This window comes from Oryctolagus cuniculus, chromosome 15, assembly GCF_051225735.1.
Source record: "Oryctolagus cuniculus isolate XC-2025 breed Fujian yellow rabbit chromosome 15, ASM5122573v1, whole genome shotgun sequence".
Lineage (NCBI taxonomy): Eukaryota > Metazoa > Chordata > Mammalia > Lagomorpha > Leporidae > Oryctolagus > Oryctolagus cuniculus.
The window spans coordinates 96,354,743-96,379,789 of NC_142881.1; the positions used below are offsets into that span (position 1 = coordinate 96,354,743).

A 25,047-nucleotide genomic window follows, 5' to 3' on the forward strand; every position below is an offset into this window, starting at 1 on the left:
AAAAATCCTCAATAAAATTCTCGCCAATAGAATGCAACAACACATCAGAAAGATCATCCACCCAGACCAAGTGGGATTTATCCCTGGTATGCAGGGATGGTTTAATGTGCACAAGACAATCAATGTGATACACCACATTAACAGACTGCAGAAGAAAAACCAAATGATTATCTCAATAGATGCCGAGAAAGCATTTGATAAAATACAACACCTGTTCATGATGAAAACTCTAAGCAAATTGGGTATAGAAGGAACATTCCTCAATACAATCAAAGCAATCTATGAAAAACCCACAGCCAACATCCTATTGAATGGGGAAAAGTTGGAAGCATTTCCACTGAGATCTTGTACCAGACAGGGATGTCCACTCTCACCACTGCTATTCAATATAGTTCTGGAGGTTCTAGCCAGAGCTATTAGGCAAGAAAAGGAAATTAAAGGGATACAAATTGGGAAGGAAGAACTCAAACTATCCCTCTTTGCAGATGACATGATTCTTTAGGGGACCCAAAGAACTCTACTAAGAGACTATTGGAACTCATAGAAGAGTTTGGCAAAGTAGCAGGGTATAAAATCAATGCACAAAAATCAACAGCCTTTGTATACACAGACAATGCCATGGCTGAGGAAGAACTTCTAAGATCAATCCCATTCACAATAGCTACAAAAACAATCAAATACCTTGGAATAAACTTAACCAAGGACGTTAAAGATCTCTACAATGAAAATTACAAAACCTTAAAGAAAGAAATAGAAGAGGATACCAAGAAATGGAAAAATCTTCCATGCTCATGGATTGGAAGAATCAACATCATCAAAATGTCCATTCTCCCAAAAGCAATTTATAGATTCAATGCAATACCAATCAAGATACCGAAGACATTCTTCTCAGATCTGGAAAAAATGGTGCTGAAATTCATATGGAGGCACAAGAGACCTCGAATAGCTAAAGCAATCTTGTACAACAAAAACAAAGCCGGAGGCATCGCAATACCAGATTTCAGGACATACTACAGGGCAGTTGTAATCAAAACAGCATGGTACTGGTACAGAAACAGATGGATAGACCAATGGAACAGAATTGAATCACCAGAAATCAACCCAAACATATACAGCCAACTTATATTTGATCAAGGATCTAAAACTAATTCCTGGAGCAAGGACAGTCTATTCAATAAATGGTGCTGGGAAAACTGGATTTCCACGTGCAGAAGCATGAAGCAAGACCTTACACCTTACACAAAAATCCACTCAACATGGATTAAAGACCTAAATCTACGACCTGACACCATCAAGTTACTAGAGAACATTGGAGAAACCCTTCAAGATATTGGCACAGGCAAAGAATTTCTGGAAAAGACCCAGGAGGCACAGGCAGTCAAAGCCAAAATCAACTATTGGGATTGCATCAAATTGAGAAGTTTCTGTACTGCAAAAGAAACAGTCAGGAGAGTGAAGAGACAACCGACAGAATGGGAAAAAATATTTGCAAACTATGCAACAGATAAAGGGTTAATAACCAGAATCTACAAAGAGATCAAGAAACCCCACAAAAACAAAACCAACAACCCACTTAAGAGATGGGCCAAGGACCTCAATAGACATTTTTCAAAAGAGGAAATCCAAATGGCCAACAGGCACATGAAAAAATGTTCAAGGTCATTAGCAATCAGGGAAATGCAAATCAAAACCACAATGAGGTTTCACCTCACCCCGGTTAGAATGGCTCACATGCAGAAATCTACCAACAACAGATGCTGGCAAGGATGTGGGGAAAAAGGGACACTAACCCACTGTTGGTGGGAATGCAAACTGGTCAAGCCACTATGGAAGTCAGTCTGGAGATTCCTCAGAAACCTGAAGATAACCCTACCGTTCGACCCAGCCATCCCACTCCTTGGGATTTACCCAAAGGAATTTAAATTGGCAAACAAAAAAGAGGTCTGCACCCTAATGTTTATTGCAGCTCAATTCCCAATAGCTAAGACCTGGAACCAACCTAAATGCCCATCAACGGTAGACTGGATAAAGAAATTATGGGATATGTACTCTTTAGAATACTATACCGCAGTAAGAAACAATGAAATCCAGTCATTTGCAACAAAATGGAGGAATCTGGAAAATATCATGCTGAGTGAAATAAGCCAGTCCCAAAGGGACAAATACCATATGTTCTCCCTGATCGGTGACAACTGACTGAACACCAAAAAGGAAACCTGTTGAAGTGAAATGGACACTATGGGAAACGGTGACTTGATCAGCATAGCCCTGACTGTTAATGAACAACTTAATACATTATCCCTCTTAGTATGCAAACTGTTGAAATCTTTACTTAATGCATACTAAACTGATCCTCTGTAAAAAAAAAAAAAAAAAAAAAAAGAAATTATCAATTCCCAACTTGACCCTCACTGGGATTAAACATGACAACAGGTCTGCTCTGATTTCATCATCATTTAAAAAAAATCATCTATTATTTTTCACTTTATGTTTCTGTGTGGGAGCAAACTGTTGAAATCCATACTCAATGTATACTAAGCTGATCTTCTGTATATTAAGATAATCGAAAATGAATCTTGATGTGAATGGAAGGGGAGAGGGAGTGGGAAAGGGGAGGGTTGTGGGTGGGAGGGACGGTATGGGGGGGAAGCCATTGTAATCCATAAGTCGTACTTTGGAAATTTATATTCATTAAATAAAAGTTAAAAAAAAAAAAAAACCAGTCACTTGAGAAGACTGTATCTGCTAGAGCTAAGCCTTGCAAACCCATCTTTTGACTCCAAGGTATTTACTCTATGGAAATGTAAAGATTATGTTCATAAAAATATATACAATAATGTCCAAAGATACACTACTCACAATATTCATAAACTGTAAATCACCAAAGTTTCTACCATGGGAGAATGAATATATGCAAATTGATATGTACTCATTCCATGATAAGCTTATATTTCCAAGAAAATGATGGAACTGAAACTATATACAACTACATGGATGAATCTTACAACACTGACCAAAAGAAAAAGAGTGGCTATGGTATAAATAAATATAGATATATAAGTATAAAATGAAACACAATTATTTTATTAATATTGGATTCATAAATATGTAAATCAATCTATGATATTGGAAGTCATGGTCATGGTCTTTCTTGGGCTCTAAGTACATGAAACAAACTTCTTGCATTCTCAAAATAAGCTGTTACTTGATCTGGGTGTTGGTGACAAATGCATGTTCCCTTTGTGTACTTTCCCCTATGTACAATGTACTCCAATACAATTTTGGTTAATAAAAAGAATAAACAGAAAAAAAAAAGAAACAGTATTGATAGCCAGATGGTGTTATGATACCACCAGACCTACCTTTAGAACCATTGCACAGGGGCCAGTGCTGTGGCACAGTGGGTTAATGCCCTGGCCTGAAGTGCTGGCATCCCATATGGATGCTGGTTCAAGTCCTGGCTGCTCCACTTCCCATCCAGCTCTCTGCTATGGCCTGGGAAAGCAGTGAAAGATGGCCAAAGTCCTTGGGCCCCTGCACCCACTTGGGAAACCTGGAAGAAGCTCCTGGCTCACAGCTTTGGATCAGTGCAGCTCCAGCCATTAGGGCCAATTGGGGAGTGAACCATCAGATGGAAGACCTCTCTCTCCCTCTCTGCTTCTCCTTTCTTTGTGTAATTGACTTTCAAATAAAGAAATAATTAGATCTTTTTTTAAATAACAGAACCATTGCATGAAGTTGAAAATGTACTTAACAGAGTCGTATACTTCTCCCTGGGTGAGGAGCAATTGCACCACACTGACAATGAAACCCAATGCTGAATCACTTTGAGTGCACATGCAAAGAGATCTTCATAACCATGGCCTGGAAATGGCCAATAAGATCTCCTGCTCCTGTTCTTTTAAAAAATGGAACACTGTGGGGAGCAACTCAGACTAGACTGTTACTCGAATTAAGACTTATTCTATGCATCTGCTCTCCCACAATATGGCGCTGGGAGAGGAGGAAACAGCTTCTACACAGCTGCCTCCAGTTCAACCAATAAACTGTAGGACCTGCTCCTGATTGGAGGAGAGCAGCATACTCGGCTTGTGGGTAGCAGAGTTGGGATTGGTGGAAGAGGACTATAAAGGAGGAGAGAGACAACATGCACCAGGAACATCTATCTGAAAGAACACCTGAGCAGCCCCCGAGAGAGCCGGCCGGCGGTGTGCCGCTCCCCCGCAGAAGTGGGGAAAGTGGCAGGGGGAACCGCCCTTCCACGGAGGTGGAAGGGATGGTAGCCAACCCGGGAAGAACCAGCAGCAAACCCGGGGAGGGCCGAGCAGACGAAAGAACAGCGCAGGGTCCTGTGTCGTTCCTCCATGAAGAGGGGGAGCGACAGAACACCCAATTGTGTTGGTGAAGATACAAAGATTTTCAGCCACATGTGCATTGTTTGTGGTAATGTAAAATGACACAATCACCACAGAAAATAGTGTCTCTTAATTAAATTAAAAATGGAATTTTTATGTGATCTGATACTCTCACTTCTGAGTATACATCTAAAAGTATTGAAAATTCAATATAAGCAAAGTATAAATACTATTCAACACAGCATAATTCACTGTAGCCAAGATTTCTAGTGTAGCCTGTACTCAGTGAAAAGTTATGCAGGCACAGAAGAAAAGGAAATCCTGTGACATGGATGAACCTTGAATATATTTTGCTAAATGAAATTAGCCACAAATATCATCCCCAAAGGAAAAATACTGCAAGATTCTAATCATATGAAATAAATAAAGTAGCTAGAGGGACCTGCACTGTGGGGCAGTGGGTTTAAGCTCTTGCCTACAGTGCCAGCATCCCATAGGGTTGCTGGTTCTAGTCCTGGCTGCTCCACTTCTGATCCAGAACTCTGATATTCCTGGGAAAGCAGGAGAAGATGGCCCAAGACCTTGGGCCCCTGCATCCGAGTGGTAAGCCTGGAAGAAACTCCTGGCTCCTGGCTTCAGAATGGCTCAGCTTTGGTTATCTCAGCATTTTGGGGAGTGAACCAGTGGATGAAAGACCTCTCTCTCTGGCTCTACCACTCTCTAACTCTGTCTTTCAAGTAAATAAAATAAATCTTTAAAATAAATAAAATAGCCAGAATACTAGAAACAGAAAGTAGAAGAGTGGTTATGGATGGTAGAAGGATATGCTATTCAGTAGAAATGGAATTTTTAGATAAAAAAAATCCTAGAGATCTGGTGTGTGTGTGTGTAGACACATGTATATGTCATTTACCTTAGAATGACAGCTGCCCTTGTGAGATACAGTACTCAAGCCCTCTTCTACCTGACCCTGGATAAGAAAAGGGCTCCCTCTGTTGGTCTTTGGTCACTCTTTGGGTGCTTGTGAGTAGGGCTGGTGGCAGGCTATTCCCAAAAGAGTGGAGATTCATGACTGGTGTTATCTAGGAATGTTGGGAAGACTGCAATGATGTCTCCTTTCTCTCCAGTTTGGTCTCCTTAGTTATCACACTCTCTTTGGGTGAGAATACAGGAAGATACACCAGTCTCTGCTGAGTTTATGATGATGCAACTGCAGTTCAGTCCTATGAATGGATCCTCCTTTGTAAGAAAATGGGCAGCCTCTCATCTTAGCCTGAGACTTTGAAATGCATCCAATAAACATAGTACTAGTTTCATTTTTGTAGGACCTTTGTCCAAGTGTATCACGCCAGAGGATGATCAATAATATCTTTCCAATATTTACATTAACATTTCTTTCTCCATGAAGAATTTTCCTACAGAGAAAAAACATGAAAGACTGTGATTTTTCTCTTCTATGTCATGGAACTGCTAAGGAAATAATTCCCTCATTAACCATTGGAGTGATCGAAGTGAATCTAAGTGAGCGGTGCACACAGGAGATAGAGCTGAGTGAAGGCAGAAGCTCATAGTGCAGTGGGGAGGCAGACACTCCTGCAGTGAGCACAATCAGTGTTAGAGGGACTGGGAGAGGTTGAACAACATTGAGTGAGGGAGAAATGAGAGGGTTGGATAGAAGAGCAAGATGGAGTTATTCATTTGTGTTCACCAATTTAAACTTAAAAAAATTATTGGATGTATAGGAATATTTGGATAAATTCTTTTTTTCAACATTTCATTTATTTTATTTGCAGTTTGTGTTCAATGCAAATAAATTCCATAACATGAGGAATTACTATGAATCAAAGCATAAGCCCACAAACATATATGCAATGCAAAATAGAAGAACAGCATTAGATATGAAGCAAACAGTCACGTTCATTCACACACACACAGTGGACTCAGATCTGGTCAACCTGGTTGTTCCCAGGCAGGTTTGTAAAGATGATAAAGTGTGACTGTGGAGAATAAGATTTCTGCCAGAGCACTCTTAGTGAAGACATTTTCTTCCTAGTACACAGAGTGTGACCTCAGGTACTGATTAGGATAGCTTATGACCTACTAACAAGAAGAGCATTGAGCCCTTGTGAGAATGTAGACTTCACAAGAACATGCAGCTGCTTTCTCAGACATGTTTCTTAGGGTTTGCAACCATGACTGGGAACTACAACCAAGACCATGCTGAACAAAGAAAAAGTTTTAGGGCGAAGAACTGCCAGGAGTATCCTCAGAGGGAGAGGCGCTCTGGGCTCAGGTGTAGGGCTGGGGTTTCATAGGGAACTTTTCCCAAGGGAGGTGGGAGATAGGTTGGAGAGGCCAAAGAAAGGGATGTAGGATGTGGGCTGGAGCAGCTGGAGAAGATACCTGATACCAGGAGGCACAGGGTGTCTGCCTGATTTATAACTGGGGGCAGTTGTGGGAACAGTGAGGCACAGAAAGTCTCTCAGGCCTGATTTGTGGTAATGATGAGGCTCTCCATAAGCACAACACCTCTGTGTTTTTGCTTTCCTGATGCCAGGAAAGAGTGGGGGAGACACCTCAGGCCAGCGTGGATTCAGGACTCTCACAATGTTTATCTACTATATCTTGCTAAACGTGTTTCAGAGAAATCTTAGTTCTATGAACACATGCATATTCTCTACAGTAGGCTATTGTAATCCTTATCAGTAAAGAAACCACACCTGGTTAGTCTGTGCACACTTTCTGGAGGAAGAGACCCCATGTCCTGTTTTTCCTTTCATTTGCACACCCCAGCATGTAACCTTGGTTATCCAGACTACTGTGACCAAATTAGATATTTGAACAGCTAAGCATCAGCATATGAGCATGCAAACTGAAGATTTCAGGGATGGTCTGGTTTTGAAAAGATTTCTGTGTATCAAGGTAGTTGGAAAAGATTGGCTGCAGAATAAAACCAACTATTAGGCTTAAAGCTCCCTGTCACTGGTCCACTCCCCAAATATCTGCAATGGTCAAGATTGTGCCAATACTTAAGGTGGGGTAAGGACTTTATATAGGTTTCCCAAATGGGTCACAGGAACCCAGTTAGTTGAACCATCACCATTGGTTTCCAGGGCCTGCAGTAACAGGAAACTGGAGTATGGTTCTGGATGAAGATATAAACTTATGCACTGTAATGTAGGATTTAGGCATGTAACTACTAGACCTGCCAGCTCCTCTTATCCATATTTTTTAAAATACATACAATATATGAAGAGTATTTTATTTACTTTTATCTGTGGATTTAAGATTTTTTAAAATAATTATTTATTTATTTGAAAGTCAGAGTTACACAGAGAAAGAGAGAAAGAGAGCAAGAGATCTTCTTTCCACTGTTTCACACCTCAAATGGCCACAATGCTCTGGCTGGAACCAGGAGTCAGGAGTTTCAAATCCCTCACATGGGTACAGGGGCCCAAGCACATGGACCATCCTCCACTGCATTTCTGGGCATATTAGCAGGGAGATGAATTGGAATTGGAGCAGCTAGGTCTTGAACCAGCACCCATAAGGGATGCTGGTGTCACAGGCAGTTTCTTTACCCACTATGCCACAATGCTGGCCCCCAGGCTATAGATTTAAAAGGCATGTAACAATAAAAAAATAATGTTACATGACAATTTTTTGAATGACTGTTGAGATGACATTAAACTGGAAATATTCTGTTTCCCATTTAGCAGATAGACTGGATTAAGAGACAAGGAGATGGGACTGGCACTATGGTATAGGAAGCTAATCCTCCTCCTGTGGTACTCATATGGGCATTGGTTGGTGTCCTGGTTACTCCACTTCTAATCAAGCTCCCTGATAATGGCCTATAAAAGCAGTGGAGATGGTTCAGGTGCATGGGCCCCTGCACTCATGGAAGACCCAGAGGAGATCCTGGCTCCTGGCTTGGGATTGGCCCAGCTCTGGCCATTGTGGCCATTTGGGAAATGGACCAGATGATGGAAGAGCTGCCTCTCTCTTCTCTCTGTCTAAAACTCTGCCTCTCAAATAAGTAAATAATAATAGTAACAGATACAAGGAAAATGATAACTGATGATTGGAAACTCCAAAGAGGAGAGAAGGGATTCCTCACCACAGAAGAAATCAGGCTAAGACCATCATATTGCAGCAATTCAGGAATCAGAGCCTGTCTGGAACTGCTTCTTATTTGTGACAGTGAGCACGACAGAGATAGAGGTGCAAGAACTGCACGTGCTGAACCCCAGGTTTTGTATTTCGACTGTTCAATCTGAATAGTGCTGGTCACTATCATCTTGCTTAGATTTGTGGATACCATAAAATGTTTGAAAATCTTAAAGACTTGGTAATTCTACCCTAGTCAAGTATAAAATTTCTTAATCATATTTAAATTTTGAATTACTTAAAAAATAAAAGAAAAAAGCAGAAAGAAATCTTATTTTGTAATTAAACATTTGAAAGTTTTATTTGAAGTCCCACTTGAAAAATTTGTGGTGTGGCACACATTGGTATCCGTACAATGGGTAATAACATTCATTCAAGATATTCTGAAAAAAAAAGATTCACCTTTTTTTGTAAATAAAGATTCATTGGAAATCAACCACATCTATTTACTTTAATCCCTTTAACTCAGGAACCTCATAGTATAAATTTTCTCAGATGTTGTCACAGGCTTGTTCTGGCTTTACTTGCAGCTGTGTATAGACAATTATAATTCTTTTTTAAAGATTTTATTTATTTGAGAGTTAGAGTTACAGACAATGAGAAGGAGAAACAGAGAGAAAGGTCTTCCGTCCACTGGTTCACTCCCTAGATGGCCACTGCAGCTGGAGCTGTGCCAATCTGAAGCCAGGAGCCAGGAGCTTCCTCTGGTCTGCCAATGGGTGCGGGGGCCATCTTCTACTGCTTTCCCAGGCCACAGCAGAGAGCTGGATTGGAAGTGGAGCAGCCGAGACCTGAATTGGCACCCATATGGGATGCCGGCGCTTCAGACCAGGGCATTAACCCACTGCGCCAAAGCGCTGGCCCCGAGAATTATAATTCTTAAAAACATAGAGCTGCTGAAAACCCAATGAGAGCATTTCGGGCATGGAAAGCAAAGACACTGTGGCAAAAAAAATGATCTACATGAAGAATCTCTGTGAGATCCCAGTAGAAAGAAGGGGCCATCAAAGAAGGATGTACTTTTCTCTTAAGGGAGGAGAGAACTTCCACTTTGCTTACAGCCCTGTCTAAATATTGACGGAGTTTGTGGACTCAAAAGGCTTCCATAGCCTTGGCAGCTCATGACAAGAGCCTCGGGTGATCACTGACATCATAAATAAAAGTGCCAATTGTTCAATCAACAATAGGAGTCACTGTGCATTTGCTCTACATATAGGACTTCTGTCCTTAATGAATTGTATGATGAGAATTAAAGGTAAAACTTGTCTTCAAACATTACTTTGTACTTTGTGTGTCTGTGTGGGTGCAAACTGTTAAAATCTTTACTTAGTATGGAGTTGATCTTCTGTATATAAAGATAATTAAAAATTAATCTTAATGATGAATGGGATGGGAGAGGCAGTAGGAAGTGGGATGACCTGGGGTTGGGAGGGTGGGTATGGGGGGAAGAATTGCTATATTCCAAAAGTTGTACCTATGAAATTTATATTTATTAAATAAAAGCCTTCTCAAAAAATAGATATAGTGTGTGTTCCCTAAGAAGCTAAAAGGGCCTGATATCTTTCAGACTAACCTTAGCATTTAAAGCTCTGACTTTGAAATTGAATGATGACTACATGTGCTTGAAGACCCTGCCTCTTAGTTCCTTTTCAGTACGTGTGGCTCAGGTAATCCTTGAGTGGGAAAAGAGAATTCTAAATTCTAAATTTTGCAAGTTGGATTGTGGAATTGAGGGTTGCCACTGATCTGAAAATAACTGCAGTGCAGCTGTCATCCTACCACTGATTATTCAGTATCAGTCAAATCCTGCACTTGGAGACTACATGTATCCAACATTCTCCCTTTGTATATTTATTCCTTTGGGTATGTGCAGCCACATCTGTTCATCTTTTTTAAAGATTGGTTTACTTACTTAATTGAAAGGCAGAGTTACAAAGAGGGAGGGGGAAGAAAAAGAGACAGAGATCTTAAATTAAAAAAACAAATACAGCCCCAATGAAATAGATCCACTATGGCCTTTTTTTATGAAATGCATTTCTCATTCTCATAAACTCCATATTTTTCAAGATTTTTACAACTGTTAACCTGCTTATATTTTCATAGTATGAAAATCATTGGTGTTCATTATTTTCTTTGCTTGAGTTCAGATCCAAATACTTGAAGAAAGAAACTATTATGGCAAATTAGGTGCAGTTTTTATGCTTGAGAGATTTCAGTATGCTGTGTATATTCAAACTGCTACAGCTTCATGCCTCCTGCTTCTGAAGCAGTGTATGCTGAGTGCTTGAGAGAGACTGTGACCAGCACTATTATAATTATAAATAACTATTTTTCAGCACTTTATCTGAAACTGGCTTGTCAGTCGACTGTTGCTTTTAACAAACCACTTATTTTTTCACAGTCATCACAATATGTATATCAGCATTTTCATCCACTTACCATTTTGTTTCTGCCGTTGAAATCATAACCACTTTTGTGTATCATAATATCTAGTTCAAGCTAATCCTGGTACTGTGAGGCTGCGGAACATCTATGTTGGCTTTATTATAATATATTGTAACCTCCCTGCAATTATGTAACCCTATGTTTGCAACTTTTATGAATGCAATTGTTCAGATAAAATTTAGGTAATACCTGATCATTCACTCTTTCCAGATAACATATTTTACAGATTTTGTTGTTGATTTTTATAAGACTTGTTTACCATTTAATTTTGAAAGTGTGTGATAGTTCTGGATAATGGAAATGAGTTGTTTTAATATCTATGTTATGGATCTTATTTTAGCTTATTATTTTATTTATCTATATAAGGTGGACAAATGTCTTTATTTAAGAGCATAGTGATACTTCCCACCTTAACCCTACCTCCTGCCCACATTCTCACCCTCCTTCCTCCTTCATTTCTTATTCTTTAATTGTACAATGACATATTTTTAGTTTATATTATACTAGTTACATTAACCATCCATTAAGTAAAGAATTCAACAGATAGTAAGACCAAAAAAAAAAAAAAAATACACAAAAAACCTGTTCCACAACAGTAGAGACAAAGGCTGTAAAAAAGAATAAATTCTCAAAATATCAATTTTACTCATATACATTATATTTTTGTACTCTCTTAATATTTGTGTGTTGGAATATTGCTCAGCCATAAAAATAATGGCATCTTTTCTTTTGCAAAAAAATGGATGCATCTGTGGAAACCCTTATAATATTGAAATAAGAAAATACAAAAAAAAGACAAATTCAAAATGGTTTCCCTGAGCTGTTATAAATAATGAAATATGAAAAAGAATTTTAAGGGCAGAGTGTACAAATGAGAGTTTAGAACACAGAGAGAGATGTATTCCATCCACTTGATGCCCACCTAAATTCCATAACTACTGGTATTGAGACAGTCCAAAGCCAGTAAACAGAACTCCACATGGGTCTCTCATATGGAAGGCAGGAAATTAAGTACTTAGTGCCTCCAAGGTATATTAGCAGTAAGGTGGATCATTATTTCTGAACGGATGGTACTAAAGCCAGGTGCTCCAATATGGGAAAAGGGAATCTCAGACAGTGACTAAATCAACTTGCCATTTTGCATCTTCAACTTTGTAATAGATGGCATGATCTTTGATTGTTAAAACTCTAGAATTTTTTTCTTTTATATTCATTTGTAATGTAATTGTAATTGTGTGGTTTTCAGCCAATTTGCCTTTATCTACTCTTTTCATTATCTCCCCTCCCAATTATTAACTTTTTCTTAGTAATAACAATAGTTTTTCACAACTGCATGTCCTTATTCTGTTGATATTATATCTTTAACTAGCACATATATGCAATATCTTAATCTAAGCCAACCCAGAGCCATGAAACTGTGGATTGCTTCGCTAGCATTTTGATTGTCAAGTCAGCAACTAAGAATCCTGTAGGTTTCCTGGAAACTGCCATTTGCAGAGCTTCATGGAGATGTTAGTCTGCTGTGTTCATTCACTATTTTCAGGTAACTCTGGATGTTTATGGAACTGTAAGTTTGCCTTTGATTTTAAAGCTTCGATAGTATAACTCTAGACATTTTAATTTATTCTTTATATGTTGTAAAATCTGGCATGGTTTTGTTTTGTTTAAGTTTCTGAGATATTTTTGTATTTTCCAATATTAATGTAACTACTAACAAAGTTCCCTATATCTGCTTTTAATACCACCATTGTTCCTTTCAAAAAGCACTTCTTGGTTCTCACAGTATTCATAGTGTTTCCCATTCCATAACATGCGCATCCCTTTTTATTATTGTTTTGTTTTTTAGTCTACTCCTGTAACCTGTGTGTATCACTAACATCTTAGTAAAACAGTAGTGATATTGTGAATCTGTGGCAGTCTTGGTTTCCATTTTCATTGTGATGTCATCAGCCCACTCAAATTTTTGTAAATTTCTGTTTGTCTAAGGTAACTTTTGCCTTCTTTGATTTTTATGACTCCAAAGTTATCAATGAAAATTTCCAGTACTATTCTTCACACTTTATCATAAAACTATTCCAGTAGATATATTGCTGCTTTTTATACATCATTGTTTTTTATAGTTTTACATTCACTTCAATTTAGTTGCAATTAATGTTTTCACCAAATACCATCATATCTACATTTTAATATAATTTATAGAATATAAATTAGCCTTGATTTTAGAAATTTTATCAATCGAGGGAAAAATTACTCCCCTATTCTAGCTGCTGACAATTTTCATATATTTTTTCATTTACTTCAAGATCAGTGGTGTGTTACATTTTTTCAAGTCTTTTTTTCTGTTGATCTATTGGATTTATTTACTGATCTATTAAATTGACCAAATTATGTTTCTCTTTTGGTCTGTTGATGTAATTGATGGATCAAATTAAAACTTTTTATTTTTTCACATCTTGAATATCTGCAATACAGATGTATATGAAATATCACAATTTTCATTCATTTTGGATTCAATTAAGAATATTATGTTAAGTATATCTGCCTGTATGCTCAAAGGAGATATTGGTCTGTAATTTCTTTTGCTGTATTCTTGCTGAGTTGTTTCATGGTACTGGAAGGCTAGCCTCAGACCATGTATTCTGACAATTTTCTGGAAAAATATTAAAAAGTTGGTACAAATTTCCCTATTTTATAGAATTTTCCTACAAATCAATCAGGAGCCAGGATTTTTCTACTTTGAAGGATTATGAAATGTTGATGTACTGTTTCAGTGAGGTGTCTCATACAAACTAATCCCAAGACTAATATTTAAAAAATCAATGACATTTTCTTTGGCTCTTAGAAAAATCCACCAAAGATTTAATGCAATTCCAAATAATAAAAGAAGTGGTATTTTGGCTGCAATACTCATTATTACTTTAGAATTCCTATTACATGTTTCTTTTATAAAATTGTAGGCATTGTGATACAGTATTTGGGACTCAGGCATCTGTTATAGGAGTGCCAGTCTGAGTACTGGCTGATCCACTTATGATACAGCCCTCTGCTAATGTACCTGGAAAGCAGTGGATTTTGGAACACTTTAGAATCCCCAAGTGACTCTGAGATCCAGGTTTCCAAAACCTTGCAGCCAATACTCATGGCTGGTTATACTGAAGCATGTCCAGCAAGTAGACAAACTTCTTTTATTTGTTCAAATTAAAAAACAGACCAACCACTTTATAGTAAAAGAAACTGCATAATAAATCTAACTTTCTTTTGTTGCTTATATCTCAAAAAATTTTCTTTTTTTTCAACAAATGAACTACTTTACAGTAAAACAAATTTCATAATAAGAAACCTACTTTTGCTGCTTATATCACAAAAAATAATTTTAATTCTTTTTTTCATAAAAAGAGACTGAAGCAAGCATTTTCTTATTTCAGTCACTCAAAATATTAAGCCACTTTTTTTCAAATCTATTACTAATAAAGAATGCTTTGAAATGAAGGAAAACATTATTTTCCAGGACCTGAATTTTTTACTTATTGTGATACAATTTCTCATTGTTTTATTTCTCAAATTTAAAAACAAAGAGAAACTGGGAAAAGATCCAAGATGATGGCACAAATGAGTGTGCTGTGAGGTCTGTTTCCAGCTATGTCACTATGGAACAATGTGATATACGTACTACCTGGGTTGCAATGTTACACACACACTGCTCCCTGACTGATGTAAGTGGCTTATAAACAGATGGTTAGAGAGGACACTGTGTTTCTGTTTCCCAAACTGTACTAGGCCAGATTATGGCAGACAGCAGAGAATGAAGGCCTGGACACCAGGTTCTCAATTCCTCATGAATCTTAACTGAGCCTTTTAGAAACAGTAATGAAGATGTTTAGGACCTAGGAGGCGGGGTAAAATATATATGTATTGCTGGTGCCTTATGTTTGTGGTTGGTGTTTGTGTTTAAAATAATTATGATCTTGCATTCAATAATTTCTAACTTTGAGAGTGGCTGGGCCCCAATGGGTCTGAACTATTAGTGAGCTGGAAAGTGAGTTGTGGGCTTGAAGGGTTAGTGCCCACTTGGAAGGGGATGGAGAGGGGAGATGGGTAGGCAGGTGGATCAGAAGCAAACTGATTTCACAGGGACTTTGTTGGCTAACCTGACCCACTTCACAGGTGAGGAAATTTAGGCTCATTATGTTGTTGGTTTGTCCAACTGAACCTCTGGACTCTCCCTGATCTCCATACTCATGGGAACCTGGGCACCAGGCAGATGGCCAAGAATTCCTGACTGTGGACCCTGTGAGTAAGGACACTGGGGACCATTTTAATACTGTGCAACACTAGCCAGTTAAGAATTACAATGGACACTTTGCCTCACTTTGAGATCTATCTTGTTGAGGAAGACTCTCCTGTCCAGTTTGCTCCTGTACTTGCCCAGCCCTACAACTTCTTTCACCATTCTTATCCTCCTCTGAACACCCCAGAGCCAGAAGTCACTGGGGTGGTATAGCTGATTGGGTGCACACACACATTCCCTGTGAATTCTAGGCCCTGCCCCAGGAAGGCAGAGCAAGTGAGGCTGCCCATGCTAGCTGTACCCCTACACTGAACACCTGGGCAGGGGTGTGGGTTTTTCTCAATATCCAAGGAGCTCTCTCTGATATCTGGAGGAATGGGGGCACCACTAGACTGACACTCACTGGTTGGGGGGTGACTGCACATTTGCCATTGATGTTCAAAAGTTTTAGTGACTTTCCCTTACTCTTGTAGAGAATATCCAAGACATAACACAGCCCAGAAAGCCTCCACATCTTGGTCACCCTGGCCTGCCACTAGCTCTTTTGCAGAGGCCTCACATACTGCAGCTAACCCTGCCTGGCTGACATGCAAACCCCAGGCCACTGCAGCATGATATTTTTAAAGTTGTATTTATTTGTAGATTTTATGTATTATCTCAGTATATTCTATCATATGTACTGAAAATTACACCTTATAGTTCTTTTTTGATGTTTGAATTCCCTAGGAATTCCAGTAGGAATGTTTGAATTCCCTAGGAATTCCAGTAGGAAGCTGAAAAGAAATAGGGGCTGGCCCTGTGGCATAGCAGGTAGAGCTACTACCTGCAGTGCTGGCAACCCATATGGACACTGGTTCAAGTCTTGGCTGCTCCACTTCTGACCCAACTCTCTGCTATGGAAATCCGTACAAGATAGCCCAACTCCTTGGGTCCCTACATGCATGTGGGAGATTCAGAAGAAGCTCCTGGTTCCTGGCTTTGGTTCAGTGCTGTTCTGGCCACTGTGACCATCTGGGGAGTGAATCAGTGGATGCAAGACCTCTATCTTTCTGCCTCTGACTCTCTGTAACTCTACCTTTCATTTTTTTATTTTTTTGACAGGCAGAGTGGACAGTGAGAGAGACAGAGAGAAAGGTCTTCCTTTGCCATTGGTTCACCCTCCAATGGCTGCTGCAGCTGGCACACTGCAGCTGCAGCACTGCGCTGATCGGAAGGCAGGAGCCAGGTGCTTCTCCTGGTCTCCCATGGGGTACAGGGCCCAAGGACTTGGGCCATCCTCCACTGCACTTCTGGGCCACAGCAGAGAGCTGGCCTGGAAGAGGAGTGACCAGGACAGATGCAGAGGAAGCATTTGATAAAATACAACACCCTTTCATGATGAAAACTCTAAGAAAATTGGGTATAGAAGGAATATTCCTCAGTAAAATTAAGGCAATTTATCTAAAACCAATGGCCAGCATCGTATTGAATGCGGAAAAGTCAGAAGCATTTCCACTGAGATCTGGTACTAGAAAGGGATGCCCACTCTCACCATTGCTATTCAATATAGTTCTGGAAGTTGTAGCCAGAGCTATCAGGGAAGCAAAAAAAATTAAAGGAATACAAATTGGAAGGAAGAAGTCAAACTACCCCTCTCTGCAGAAGATATGATTCTTTTTAGGGGATCCACAGAATTCCACAAAGAGACTATTGGAACTCATAGAATATTTTGGCAAAGTAGCAGGATATAAAATCAATGCATAAAAATCTATAGCTTTTTTATACACAGACAATGCCATGGCTGAGAAAGAACTCCTAAGTTCAAGCCCATTCACAGTAGTGACAAAAATAATCAAATACCTTGGAATACTTAACCAAGGATGTCCAAGGTTTCTACAATGAAAATTACAAAATCTTAAATAAAGAAGTAGAAGAGGATACCAAAAAATGGAAAAATCTTCTATGCTTATGGATTGGAAGAATCAATATCATCAAAATGTCCATTCTCCCAAAAAATTTATAGATTCAATGAGATATCAATTAAAATACCAAAGACATTCTACTAAGATATGGAAAAAATGATGCTGAAATTCATATGGAGGCACAAGAGAATTTGAATACTAAAGCAATCTTGTACAATGAAAAGAAAGCTGGAGGCAACACAATACAATATTTCAAGACATATTACAGGGCAGTTATGAACAAAACAGCATGGTGCTGGTACAGAAACAGATGGATAGACCAATGGAACAGAATAGAAACACCAGAAATCAATCCATACATCCATAGCCAACTTATATTTGATCAAAGATCTTGAACCAATTCCTGGAGCAAGGACAGTCTATTCAACAAATGGTGTTGGTAAAACTGGATTACCACATGCAGAAGCATTAAGCAAGACCTCTACCGTATACCTCACACAAAAATCCCCTCAACATGGATTAAAGATCTAAATCTATGATCCAACACCATCAAATTATTAGAGAACATTGGAGAAACCGTGCAAGATATAGGCACAAGCAAAGACTCCTTGGAAAAGACCCCAGAGACACAGGCAGTCAAAGCTAAAATTAACAATTAGGATCACATCAAATTGAGATTTTTCTGTACTGCAAAAGAAACAGGAAAGTGAAGAGGCAACCAACAGAATGGGAAAATATTTGCAAATTATGCAATTGATAAAGTATTAATAACCAGAATCTACAAAGAGATCAAGAAAATTCCCAACAGAACAAACAACCCATTTAAGAGATGGGCCAAGGACCTAAATAGACATTTTTCAAAAGAAGAAATCCAAACAGCCAACAGACACATGAAAAAATGGTCAGGATCACTAGCCATCAGGAAAATGCAAATCAAAATCACAATGAGGTTTCATCTCATCCCAGTCAGACTGGCTTACACACAGAAATCAACTAACAACAGATGCTGGCGAGGATGTGGGGAAAAAGGCTCACTAATCCACTGTTGGTGAGAATGAAAACTGGTAAAGCCACTATGGATGACAGTTTGGAGATTCCTCAGAAACCTGCATATAACCCTACCATTCAACCCAGCCATTCCACTCCTTGGAATTTACCCAAAGGAAATTAAATAGGCAAATAAAAAGCTGTCTGCACATTAATGTTTATTGCAGCTCAATTCACAATAGCTAAGGCTTGGAATCAATCTAAATGCCAATTAACAGAAGACTGGAAAAAGAAATTATGGGACATGTACTCTATAGAATACTATACAGCAGTAAAAAATGAAATCCATTTTTTGCAACAAAATGGAGGATTCTGGAAAACATCATGCTGAGTGAAATAAGCCCATCCCAAAGGCACAAATATCATATGTTCTCCCTGATTTGTGACAACTAACTGAGCACATAAAAGGAAACCTTTTGAAGTGAAATGTTCACTATGAGACGCAATGACTTGATCAACTCTTGTACTGACTGTCGAGGAACAACTTACTATTTTATTCCTTTAAATAATTTTTTGTTCTACTTAATACCATTGGTTGAACTCTAATTAACACACAATTATTCTTAGGTGTTTAGAATTAACTGAAAGGAAGTCATCCTTTTTAATATAAGAGTGGGAATAAGAGAGGGAGGAAATATACAGTTCAGCACATGCTCACCCAGACTTACCCCTAATGGTAGATTTAGAAACGTGCCTGGGGATTCCAATTCAATCCCATCAAGGTGGCATGTACCAATGCCATCTCACTAGTCAAAGTTATCAGTTTCGTTTCATAATTGATCATAATGATAGTATTAAGAGTCAAAGGGGTCACATAAACAAGACTAGTGTCAGCTATTAATACCTGATAGAATTAAAAAGGAGAGAGCGATCCAACATGGGAAGCAGGATACACAGCAGACTCATAGAATGGCAGATGTCCTAAACAGCACTCTGGCCTTAGAATCAGCCCTTAAGGCATTTTGATCTGGCTAAAAAGCTCATGAGAGTATTTCAGGCACAGAAAGCCAAGACACTGTGCCCCCCCAAAAAATGATCTAAAATAAGAACTTTGTGAGTGAGATCCCAGAGGAAAGAATGGGCCATCAAAGAAGGAGGTACCTTTCTCTGAAGGGAGGAGAGAACTTCCACTTTGACTATGGCCTTGCCTAAATAACATTGCAGTTTGTAAACTCAAGAGGCTTCCATAGCCTTGGCAGCTCATGACAAGAGCCTAGGATGATTACTGACACCATAAATAAGAGTGTCAATTGTTAAATCAACAACAGGAGTCACTGTGCACCTACTCCCCATGTAGACTCTCTCTTCTTAATGTGTTGTACTATGCAAATTCATGGTAAAACTACTACTCAAACAGTACTCTATACTTTGGTGTCTGTGTGGGTGCAGTCTGTTGAATCTTTACTTAGTATATACTAAGTTGATCTTCTGTATATAAAGATAATTGAAAATTAATCTTGATAAAAAATGGGATGGGAGAGGGAGTGGGATATGGGGTAGTTACAGATGGGAGGGAGGTAATGGGGAGAAATGCCGCTATAATCCTAAGTTGTACTTTGGAAATTTATATTTATTAAATAATAGTTATAATTAATAAATAAATACTGAGTTTTATTAAGTTCTTTTTAACACATAAATTATGTGGGTTTTTTTGTCCTTTTCACTTAATTGTTTGGGAAACTTAACTTGGTTTTTAAAAATTATTTATCTTGCTTGTAATTAATCTATTGCATTTTCATATGTGATCAATTTAAGAATAATAATGCTTTGTGGGGCACCTGCAGTACTAGCATCCCATATGGATAGTCTCAATGTGCCCTTGTGCATATAAGTTATGCAATCTTCTGATGCTTTTTTATCACCTAGTATTCAAAGCGATTCTTAACTTACTTTTTCTAAGCTTGTACATTATTACTAAAAAGAATTAAACCATCACACCTGCAGTTGTTAAATTGTGTACATTTTTGTTTTTAAAGATTTATTTATCTGAAAGGCAGAGTTAAGAGATGGAGAGAGAGAGAGAGAGAGAGAGAGAGAAAGAGAGAAAGAGAGAAAGAGAGAAAGAGAGAAAGAGAGAAAGAATATTTTCCATCCCCTGGTTTACTCCCCATAATGGCCTGAGACTGGCCAATCTGATACCAGAATCCAACAACTTCTTTTGGGTCTCCCATGTGAATGCAGGTGTCCAAGTATTTGGACCAGCTTCCACTGCTTTCCCCAGTGAATTAGCAGAGAGCTGTATCAAAAGTGGAGCAGTTGGGATTCAAACTAGTATACCTATAGGATGTTGGTACCACAGGTTGCAGATTTATCATCATGCCACATTGCCGACCCAAAATTTGGAATATTGAAATCAGAAATTTAATTGAGTGGACATTAAAGGTTTTGATCAGTCCAGGGCTGGCGCCGTGGTGCAGTAGGTTAATCTTCCGCCTGTGGTGTGGCATCCCATATAGGTGCTGGTTCTAGTCCCGACAGCCCCACTTCCAGTCCAACTCTCTGCAACAGCCTGGAGAAACAGTAGAAGATGGCCCAAGTCCTTGGTCCCCTGCACCCACATGGGAAACCAGGCAGAAGTGCCTGGCTCCTGGCTTCTGATATGCACAGCTCTGGCCATTGCAGCCATTTGTGGAGTGAACCAATGGAAGGGAGACCTTTCTCTCTGTCTCTCCCTCCCACTGTCTGTAACTCTAATTCTCAAATAAAATCAACAAAATCTTTTTAAAAAGATTTTTATCATCCATTCTCTCATAGATATCTGGCACTGTTTACACATAAACCCAGAGTTCCCAACTTTACTATTTGGATTGCTGTCTATGCTGAGATGCATCCATTGACAGATGTTTCCTCCTTGTGAAATTTGATTGTACTTAAAAATAAAGCAAAAGAAATACCAGTGCTGCAGGCGCACACCGGGTTCTAGTCCCGGTTGGGGCGCCGGATTCAGTCCCGGTTGCCCCTCTTCCAGGCCAGCTCTCTGCTGTGGCCCAGGAGTGCAGTGGAGGATGGCCTAAGTGCTTGGGCCCTGCACCCCATGGGAGACCAGGATAAGTACCTGGCTACTGCCATCGGATCAGCGTGGTGCGCTGGCCGCAGTGCACCAGCCATGGTGGCCATTGGAGGGTGAACCAACGGAAAAAGGAAGACCTTTCTCTCCGTCTCTCTCACTGTCCACTCTGCCTGTCAAAAAGAAAAAAGAAAAAGAAAAAGAAAAACCAGCATTGTGCACAGATATGAAATTTATTGTAAAATAAACAATATATAAACCTCCACCAAACAAAAAGACTCAAATATACTTAACAGTACTGCTAATGTCAATGATGTTAATATTTTAGTTGCATGCTCTATTCTAAGTAAGTTCTTTCATACTCTGACCCAAGCACATGGATCCTCATAAGCACTCTCATATACACTTAGAATCTGGAATCCTATGTAGAAAAGTACTATTCTAACCCAAACCTCATTTAACAACATAAGACGGGAATCTACAAGATATACACTGGTTTGTCATAGTTAAGTGGGAAAAAAGACATGTCAAAGCACTCCAAATGAGAAAAACTCATTCATTTGGATTTCAGATAATAAACTTTCCAGATGTTTTCATGGATAATCCACACACACAATTATCTTTAGTTTTTATACATTTTATTTTTTAAATGAGGGCAAATGGTGTCATTAAGCTTTTTAAATGACATTACAAAGTCTATTAACCAACCCTGTATGGAAGTATTACATACACATTCATTTCTGAAAGGTGGGCAAATGAAATTATTTAAGTAGCAAATAGTTTGAATCATGATTTCTAATACTCATTAAAAAACACTTTAGAAGAAATGTTTGCTTGTATTTTATTTTTTTAGTCAAATAAGATAAAACTGAAAAGCAGAAGAGTACTCTGAACTTCTCACATTGTTCTAAACTCTCCATTCTGGGTCTAAAACAAAATTACATCAAAATTTATTGTCAAAATCCATAAATCAGGATATAAATCAGTGATGCACAAGAATTTCATTAGATATATTAATAATTTTTAAAAAGGAAATAAAATATGGGGTGAGGCAACAGGCAGTATGCTTAAAGTAGTTTTAGATTAGTCCTGTATGTGATTCGCATTCAAAAATAGGCATACATGAGGACAAAGCTCTAAAAAAACATTAAATTGAAAATGAATCTTAGTGGAGAATGGGACTGGGAATGGAAAAGTGCAGAGGAGGAGGGTTGGGAGTGTGGGTGGGAGGGCAGGTATGGTGGGAAGAATCACTATATTCCTAAAGTGGTATTTACAAAATGCATGAAACTCGTATTCCTTGAATAAAAGATTTCTTTGGGAAAACCAAGACCTAAAATCTACAATGGTTTTTTTTTTTTTTTTATTGCAGTCACTTCATTTATTTTTTTTTTCTTCTTTATTTTTTTATTTTTATTTTTTATCTTTTATTTAATGAATATAAATTTCCAAAGTACGACTCATGGGTTACAATGGCTTCCCCCCCCATACCGTCCCTCCCACCCACAACCCTCCCCCAAAATATGGAACGCTTCACAAATTTGCGTGTCATCCTTGCGCAGGGGCCATGCTAATCTTCTCTGTATCGTTCCAATTTTAGTATATGTGCTGCCGAAGCGAGCACTACAATGGTTTTTTATATGTAATTGTCTATGCTTTGTATCTTATTTTAAGAGAAAGCATTTTATGCAGATTCATTCATTATATTACATGTGTGATGCTGCATTAATTTATTGCTTAGGGTTCTCACCACATTCAGAATTTTCAGATCTCCTTTGAGTAGTTGTTATTGCCTTTTTATCCATGTTAGTTGGACACATCACTACAAGTTCCACATTTACTTTTTTCCTCATCATTTATGGCCCTTGTTTTTTTAAATACTTTAGATTTTATTAAAGCATGCGGAATTTTTATTTTATTCTTAAGTTTTTGTTTATTTTAACTTTATCTGAAAGGCAGAGAGAGAAGAGAGACCAAGATCTATCAGCTGTTTCACTCCCACAAATATCCTTAGTAGCCAGGAATTAGTGATACTGAAGTGAGGAACTTAGAACTATTTGGTCTTCCATGTGGTTAAAAAAGATCCAGGCTCCTGAGTCATTACCTGCTGCTTCCAAGGGTGTACATTAGCATGGAGTGAGATAGAAAGCAATGGAGCTGGGACTCAAACCATGTATGCCAATATATCTCACACATATCCAAAGTGGAATCTTAACTGCTGTGTCAATCACCTGCTCAAAATTCTTTAAAAAATTGTATTGCACTAACTTTTGAGGTTATTCAGGAGAAAATTCATAATTGAAATTGCAAACAATGAGTAAAAGAGACTATTCCGTGTGCTTTGAGTGATGAATACCAAGGGTTTAGTATATTATAATCAATCTGGATTAGAAATGGAGCAGCCAAGATCCAATCTGGCAAATTGGCACCCATATGGGATTCTGGAGTTGCAGGTGGTGGTTTAACCTGCTGTGCCATAGTGATGGCCCCATGACTTGGGGTCTTAAAACTAAAATGCAATGTATATCCAAGGTAAAGTCTTGCAGTAAGATGAAGATTTTACTTCTCATTTTGAATGATATTCATACATCTAAACATAAATTTTATCAAAATTATCTAAAGCCTCTTCAGCAAATATTTGTAAAGATAAATTACCCAATGTGTGTTAATATATTAGAGCACTTCATAAAGTTTATGGAAATTGAATAAAAAGATAAATTTCTTGAGGTGCCTGCTACCCCTGATGGGGATCTACAGTGAGTTTCCACCTCCTGGCCTCAGCTTGGCCTAGTGATTGCTGATGAAGCCATTTTGGAAAGTGAACTAGTGGATGGGAGATATCTTCCCATCTTTGTCTCTCTCAAACAAATCAATATAAAGAAAATTATACAATGCACATTCCTTAAAGTTAAGAGTTTACATCTCCCTGTATAGAATGTTAGGTTCAGTGGGACTGACTCAGAGCCTAGAAATCTGCATTTAGTATAATATTCCCTGTCGTTCTTTTGTATAACTGAAGATAGTATCACTTTAAGAAGTCACTGGTTTAGGGACCATAAATCTGATTTCACAGTCCTCAATCAAGTTTCACTTCATGAATAAAACCTATATCATTCTACTCAAAAACAGCAATACTTTCACCTCCCAAATTCTCTCAACTTCTGAGATATCACCATTCTTTTCATATTCTTTCAAACTAAACTGCTTTTTGAAATTTAATTATTGTTAACTAATTTGTGAAAAGTATATCTAATACTGCACAAATATCATGTTTTTAAATCATCCATATATTTCAAAGTGTACATTAATTTTTTTTAACTTTTATTTAATGAATATAAATTTCCAAAGTACAACTTATGGATTACAATGGCTTCCCCCCCATAACGTTCCTCCCACCCGCAACCCTCCCCTTTCCCACTCCCTCTCCCCTTCCATTCACATCAAGATTCATTTTTGATTCTCTTTATATACAGAAGATCAGTTTAGCATACATTAAGTAAAGATTTCAACAGTTTGCTCCCACACAAACATAAAGTGAAAAATAATAGATGATTTTTTAAATGCTGATGAAATCAGATCAGACCTATTGTCATGTTTAATCCCAGTGAGAGTCAAGTTGGGAATTGATAATTTCTTTTTTTTTTTAACAGAAGATCAGTTTAGTATACATTAAGTAAAGATTTCAACAGTTTGCACCCCCATAGAAACACAAAGCGAAATATACTGTTTGAGTACTCATTATAGCATTAAGTCTCAATGTACAGCACATTGAGGACAGAGATCCTACATGAGGAGTAAGTGCACAGTGACTCCTGTTGTTGACTTTACAAATTG

At 38.3% G+C, this 25,047-nt stretch overlaps 1 non-coding gene across 1 annotated transcript; it reads right to left on the reverse strand.

Annotated features, from left to right (window-relative positions):
* Positions 1 to 22,730: 22,730 nt before the first annotated feature.
* LOC127488762 (U6 spliceosomal RNA) lies at positions 22,731 to 22,837 on the reverse strand. Its single transcript, XR_007916607.2, has one exon. It is a non-coding gene; the product is annotated as a U6 spliceosomal RNA (small nuclear RNA).
* Between the last annotated feature and the right edge of the window lie 2,210 nt (positions 22,838 to 25,047).